A 7,692-nucleotide genomic window follows, 5' to 3' on the forward strand; every position below is an offset into this window, starting at 1 on the left:
AGTCTTAACCACTGATCACACTTAATCACATTTAGCACTTTTATTTTTAATAATCAGTGAGGATTTTGCTAGAAATCTTCTCCTGCTGGCTCAGAGGTTAAAGTGTCTGCCTGCAATGCGGGAGAACTGGGTTCAATCCCTGAGTCGGGAAGATCCTCTGGAGAAGGAAATGGCAACCTACTCTAGTATTCTTGCCTGGAGAATGCCATGGATGGAGGAACCTGGTGGGCTATAGTCCCCAGGGTCACAAAGAGTCGGACACGACTTCACTTTACTTTCACTTTGCTAGAAAGAAAAATATTTGCCACTAGTCAAGAAGGTTGAGTATATGACTAATTTTTGGAGGGAGATTTTTCTGAGTTCAAATCTGAACTATATCACTTATTAATTGGATGAGAAAGTGAAGTCACTCGGTCGTGTCTGACTCTTTGCAACCCCATGAGCTATAGCCTACCAGGCTCTTCCGTCCATGGGATTTTCCAGGCAAGAAAGAATACTGGAGTGGGTTGCCATTTCCTTCTCCAGGAGATCTTTCCGACCCAGGGATTGAACCTGGGTCTCCCGCATTGTAGGCAGACACTTTACCATCTGAGCCACCAGGAAAGCGAAGTCTTAGGTAATTTCTTAGCTTCCTAGACCCTGTGTCCTCTTAGTGTCCTGTAACCCACACCTTGTAGATTGTTGTGGGGATCAAATAAGATAAGATATGCAGAGTGCCTGGCGTACAGCAAGTTGCCACAGATGTATTTCTCTTCACTTTTCTACTTTTATTATTTGTTGTTCAAATTATTGTCACATACAGAAGATATTGAATTTACTTGTCTGTGTGATTAGAGACAGTTTTAGAAAATAGTAGGAGATGGTGTGCATATTTATTTCAAATCCTCAATATGAATATTGATTGTGTTTGTATATGTTGTGTGGCCTGGAATTTGGAATAAAACTTTCTTCAAATCTTGCAAAGCCTTTTCTACATAGAATTTTTGAGGGACTATGACTTCAGAGAGACATCTTTGTATAGAATGGGGAGGCTTCTCTCTTTCTCCCTGATAACTCAAGGCATTCTTCATGTAGAGGTTACCCAGAGCCCCTGACCTTCAGCCCTCTGTATTCCGGAACATCAGCATACAGATCGAGACCTGGCATTAACTCTCTAGTTGCTTTGATATTAGATTGATTCTCCTTCCGTTTGCTTATTTATTGAATACATTTTTTATGTTTCCGTGCTAAGGAAGAAGAAAATAAACTACCCTTTAAAAAACGATTTAAAGAGTCTATCAACCTATCCAAATTTTCAGTACCCAGGCTACCTTGTGTTTTGGATTACATTTACTGGCATTAGTGGTTTAAAACGTAATCACCTATCTTGTAGGCAATATATTTATATACCGAAATTCTCACCTGTCAGCAGTTGTGTGTGTGTGTGTGTGTGTTTTAAGGCTTATATAGTTTCCATTAAAACTTAATCTCACCTGATACTCATTTAAAAGGATCCAGTACCCTCCCTAAGGGAGCTTTAGTTCTAGTGCATGCATGCTCAGTCTCTTCAGTCACTTCCAACTCTTTGGGACTCTAAAGATTCTAAACTGCCAGGCTGCTCTGTCTGTGGGATTCTTCAGATGAGAATACTGGAATGGGTTGCTGTGACCTCCTCCAGGGGATCTTCCCAACCCAGGGATTGAACCTGCATCTCTTATGTCTCCTGCATTGGTAGGTGGGTATTTTTACCCCTAACACCACCTGGGAAGCCCTTAGTACTAGACCTACTTCCAAAACATTTTAGAAAGGTGAAATTAGGTTAAAAAAGACCATCAAAGGAAAATTTGGAAAGAAAGGCTGGTCCTCCAGTTTGCCTTGGGAACAATATGGAGGTGTGATAAAATAAAGATACTTTCAAAGATATTCACCTTCTAATTCCTGTAACTTGCAAATATGTAGCTAATGTGGCAAAGGGGAGTTAGATTAGTGGAATTAAGGTAGCTAATCAACTAATAAAAATACAGAGATTATTCTGGATTACTCAGATGGGCCCACTGTATTAAAAGGGTCTTTGAAAGTGGAAGAGAGAGGCCAAACACGAGCTTCAGAGAGAGGTGCAATTAAAAAAGAATGGTCAGAGAGATGCCATATTGTTGACTTTGAAGATGGAGGAGCCACTGAATGCAGATGGCCTCTAAAGCTGGAAAAGATGAGGCAGGGAATTTGCCCCAGGGCCTCCAGAATGAATGTTTCTCGCGACAACATTGGGTGAGTTTAGCCCAGTAAAACCTGTGTTCGATTTCTAATCTATACAACTCTGAGATAATTTGTGTTGTTTTAAGCCATTAGGTAGGTAGAAATGTGTTACAGAAATAGGAAGTTAAAACAGGAAGTTTCTAAGTAGTTTTTATGTATAAGAGGCTCTGGTCAGTTTTTAATGCTAGAGGGCCTTTTGAGTCAATTTGGTATCAAGAGTGCCCCCAAAACTCCAGGCTGGGATGTTTCGCTGGACTTTAGAGTATGATCTTACTTAGGCATTCATATCTCCATATGCCACTCAGCAGAGTCCCCTGTAAATCTCTTTTGCTGTAAAAAATAAATAAATAAAATAGAAATATTTCTTCCTATAAAGGAAATCTGCAAAATTATGTGCGTTAAAGAAAGTAAGCCAGCGGTTAAAATTCTTATCTTGTTTTATTATCCTTGTTCTCACTGTTCTTACTTCTTCCTTGCCATCTTCTGGTTATTATTAACTTTTTAAAAAGCATTTAATGTAAGGGAAAGGACTGCTAGTTTCAAACCCTGAAGTTCTTTGCTAATGCACTGAAAGTAGACAGCCAGAGCAATTTGAGCCTGTCTGTCAAGTTGGTCAAGGTGGAGAGTAATGTGGTCTGGGGTTCCCTGAGCCCATTGCACCTTTGACCTTTTCTGTTGAGACTATTGATCTAGGTTAATAGTTAGCACCAGTTGTACTGTTGGAGTTGTGGGCCTGTGTTTGTGTGTGTGTGTGTGTGTATGTGTGATTCCTCATAGAGTACAAATGAGGCTCTGGCTAACTCAGAGGGCAATTGGTCCTTTTATAGTTTTCCAAGATCAAAGTGAGGAATTAGAATAGATGGGTCCTGACAGGCAGGGGGAAGATTCATTTCTGGAATGTTTGCCATTGTATCAGCAACAGAGCAGTGGGTCTGGTCACAGAGCCAATTCTGTCTTTCACGCTGGGAACTCTGCTCACCAGAGGACTGCCCACAGAGTCAGGTGGGTTAGAGATTGCTGGATAACAGTATAATTCCTGAGGTTAGTGAACCAGTGAGGTGAGTTTAGCTCTGTTTTACCTACTCTATCCACACCCTCCGTCTCTGATGCTGCTGCTGCTAAGTTGCTTCAGTCGTGTCCTTACTCTGTGCGACCCCGTAGACGGCAGCCCACCAGGCTCCCCCATCCCTGGGATTCTCCAGGCAAGAATACTAGAGTGGGTTGCCATTTCCTCCTCCAATGCATGAAAGTGGAAAATGAAAGTGAAGTCACTCAGTCGTGCCGGACTCTTTGCCACCCCATGGACTGCAGCCCACCAGGCTCCTCTGTCTATGGGATTTTCCAGGCAAGAATACTGGAGTGGGGTGCCATTGCCTTCTCCACCCTCCGTCTCTATGCTATGCTATGCTATGCTAAGTCACTTCAGTCCTGTGCGACTCTGTGTGACCCCATAGACGGCAGCCCACCAGACTCCCCCGTCCCTGGGATTCTCCAGGCAAGAACACTGGAGTGGGTTGTCATTTCCTTCTCCAATGCATGAAAGTGAAAAGTGAAAGTGAAGTGGCTCCGTCATGCCCGACTCTTTGTGACCCCATGGACTGCAGCCCACCAGGCTTCTCCATCCATGGGAGTTTCCAGGCAAGAGTACTGGAGTGGGGTGCCATTGCCTTCTCCGCCCTCTGTCTCTACCACCCGCAAAATTATCATCCCACTAACTGGGTGCAGAATGAGATACACAGTAGGTCAGTGGGCTGAATACATGAAGAAGCTTGGTTATGCTCTCTGACTGAGTGAAATGTAGGCTACAGAACAGAGAACATTCTCCCAAATACTCCCAATGCCTACAACCTTCTCCTTACCAGCTCTTTACTACTCAGGGGAGTTTTCTTTTCCTTTCTATTCTATGAGAAGCACTCACGTTCCATCTTGAGCAACTTCCCACCTCTTTCAGCTCATCCTTCTTCTGTCCTCTACACCTCTTCCAAGCTACTCTCTCCAGAAGTCTAGTTGTTCATAACTCATTCACTCACTCAACAGATATTTATTAAACTCCTATCATGTACTTTGGATTCTTTTCCCCTTTCTACTTTAACCTGTCAGACTGTTCTTTTCTGCTTTATCCTGGGAGTCTGACATTGTTGGAGGCAGTGGTGCTTGAAAGAGAGGAAAGGGTATGGTTGACATGGGATGGGGATGGTAGGCAGGCAATTTTAAGTGCAGAAAGACTGAAGAAAAGTAGATGAGTACATGGGCTAACTTAGGAGATTCTCACTCACTAAACCCTGTGATGTCCAAATATTATATGCTGCAACAGATCCTTAATAGAGAATAATCCCAGGAATGATTTGGGATGCTTCTGTTTGCTTTACAGAACATATGTGTTTGTCACATCTCAGTCACAACTTTTTAAAATGTAGAACTAAATCATTCTGTAAACATTCCTTTAAATCTTAAAGAGAGTTCATGTACCAATTTATGAATCTGTTCTCACACTGATGGAGATTTGGATTATTTCCAGGCTTATGTAAAAGGTATGTATAGCAATGAGGCTGAATGTACTCACCAAAAACTGGAGAGAAAAGAATCTAGGACTGCACCCTGGAGTGCTCCATCATTATGAAGTTGGGTAGAGAATGGAAATCTCCATGGTGAAAAGAGACCAAGAAGGAACTACCTACAAGGTAGGAAGAAAACCAAGAGTACCATGTCCTGGAAGCCAAGTAAGAAAAGTGCACTGACCATTGAGAAAAGAGAACTGATCACTGAGAACTGACCATGGGACAGACCTTTGGTGACCTTGATAAGGCACTTTGGATGGAGTGGTGGAGCTCAAAGCCTGATGAGAGTGGAATGCAGAAACCCTTTGACTGCTATCTGAGATTCTAGTCTCTCTTCAAATACAGCCATCCTATCACAACCCCTAATTATCTCCCTAAATTCACAGGTCAGGTCTTGTGACTCCTTAGCTTATTTTTCTTCTGCCTGAAGAATTAAGTTCCAACTGTTCAGTATGACATTTAATCTTTACTTTTTACTGTTATTTTTCTGGCATCTTCTTCGGAGGCTGCTCCACCAACCCTGAGCTCCCATTGGAGCTACCACTGGTTTCCGAATTTCATACTGCTGTCAAACATGTGTTGCTGTTGGAATGCTCTTCCCCAAACCCCTTTGTACTCTCACAGAATTCTAAGCATGTATCTATCAAAGTTTCATTATTGTTGTTGTTTAGTCGCTATGTTGAGTCTAATGGAATTACTTATGTGATTGTCTCCTCCAACCAGTATGTGAGTGCCTGGAGGGCAAAGATCATTACTTAGTTTTTCTACCCTCTCCAGAGTCAAAGAGTAGAGACAAACAGAGAGCAGATTTTCATTAAGTGTTGGTGGAATAAATAAGCCTGTGAAAAAAAATATATGCATGGTATATTATTTTAGATAATTTTAGTGGAAACAAATTTTAGTTCTCTGAGGGTGGTTTTAATTTTTAGAACTAGCCAAAGGCTGTTTGGCATTAAGTCTGATGAAGAAGTTGGGAAATATAAGTTTTTATTACAAATGAAGTGTAGGAAAAAATTAAGCATGGCTGTTTTGTGATGACACATTTTGTTATATGGCTCATAAAGGGCACTAAAGTTTACTGGCACTGATTTCTTAAGGCAATTTCACAGATGAATTTCCAAAAACATTTTGAACAGTGACAGTATTCCTGGACTAAGTACTTGGTTTTTCAGAATGACTATTTTGAAGGAAAAGATTTACTTGAATCTGTAAGTTCTGGTGTCTGTGTTAAAAAAAAAATCAGTATCATTCTTTTTTAGTCATATTTTATTTTCTGGAGTGAATTTTTATAAGCTAAATTTCACATTCTCTCCTGTGTGTTTAACTCTTTTCTTTGTAACTATTATTTTCGATTCTTTCTTTTGTAGGCATCATCTTTCAATGCAGCAGCATTTGAAACTTCTATTAAAAGTGTTTATTTGAAAAAAAAGTATTCATAATACCATTAACTAAGACCAGATTTACCACCAATTCCAGTGGCTGATCTCTACCCCAAATGGATATACGGCCATTTGTTATGATCTTTTGTTTACTGATTTTCAAGCAGTTTTCAATCTGTGTGACACTGATGAGATCCAAGTCAATTTGGACTAATTTCTTGAGTCACTTTTCATGAAGCAGTGCATCAAACGCTTTACCAAGTTCAAATGTGTAACATCTGCTCTCCTTTCCCTGATAATTTTACAGTCCTCTCAAGAAGTCAACTACTTTATCATCTACAGAATGTGTTTTATAAGTCTCCATTATTTTTGCCCATATTTCTGTCACCTTTTAGAATTTCGTTTCTCAACTTACTTGCCAAGTCTTGGTAAAATGCTTATTAGCTAGGCATCTGATACAATTATTCTTCTGGAGCAACACGTTGTGACTCTAGGTTCACTTGGATTAGATCTGTATATAATCTTTTCAGTTATTATGATTTAAAAGATGCATGCAATAAAATCTGTGCTAGTTATTTTGTTCATATCCTGAGAGAGATGTTACTCAGACTTGCTGATTGGTATATGTTTGGAGGTTTGAAGTATTCACTTACCTGCTTTTTGTCATTAGCTGGATTTTTTTTTTCTAGATGCATTTTATGGTTCTCCATCTTTACCATATGTTAAATGGATATAATGCTTGCAACAGCATGCCTTACAGAACAGTAAAATGTCTGTGCATATACAGTAAGTTGACTCATGTAGCCTTTGGATACAAATTGAAGTTTTTGATGCTTCTGTCATCTTACTGATATAGGTGAGCTGTGCTCAATAACATTTGCTTTCAAGGGCTTGGGGGTAATTACTGTGTACATACACTGAGAAAAGTTTGCTTTATAATTAATTTTTCAAGCAAATTCAAGAATATTCCATGTAAATAATGCATTTTTTATGAGTTAGGCCCCGGGTCATTGTGTTTACTGATAGAGTTCAATTAATTGAATAAATATGAAGATCCTGTATTTAGAGTACCCTTGTATAGGTTAAAATGTAGTGCTACAGATGTTTTATTAACTTTTACAGATAAGTTACTGAATTAGCAAGTTGTATAAGCATATAATAAACATGTTTGATAGTCACATAAATTAAAACATTGGTTAGGATTTATCAAGGATTACTTGAGCATTAATTAACTGACAACTAGAACACCATTTCTGACATCCTGAAATTTCCTTTGGTTAATCTTATATAGATTAGTCTGTTTCTCCTTCTTTATATAAAATATTTAGCTTTTGAAGTGTTTTGACATATGGTAAACTCCAATAAGAAGGCAGATTTTTTTCAGTTTTGAGAAATGTAAATATATCATTCTGCAAGAAATTCCAAAATGTTGGCTATGGGACAATGGAAACCACATGTAGTTTTTTCTCCAAATCTCAATATACAAGTAACTGCTTTCAACACATCTTTTCTGTCTCCAG

Source organism: Bison bison, unplaced genomic scaffold, assembly GCF_000754665.1.
Source record: "Bison bison bison isolate TAMUID 2011002044 unplaced genomic scaffold, Bison_UMD1.0 scf7180017864135, whole genome shotgun sequence".
NCBI classification, from domain to species: domain Eukaryota; kingdom Metazoa; phylum Chordata; class Mammalia; order Artiodactyla; family Bovidae; genus Bison; species Bison bison.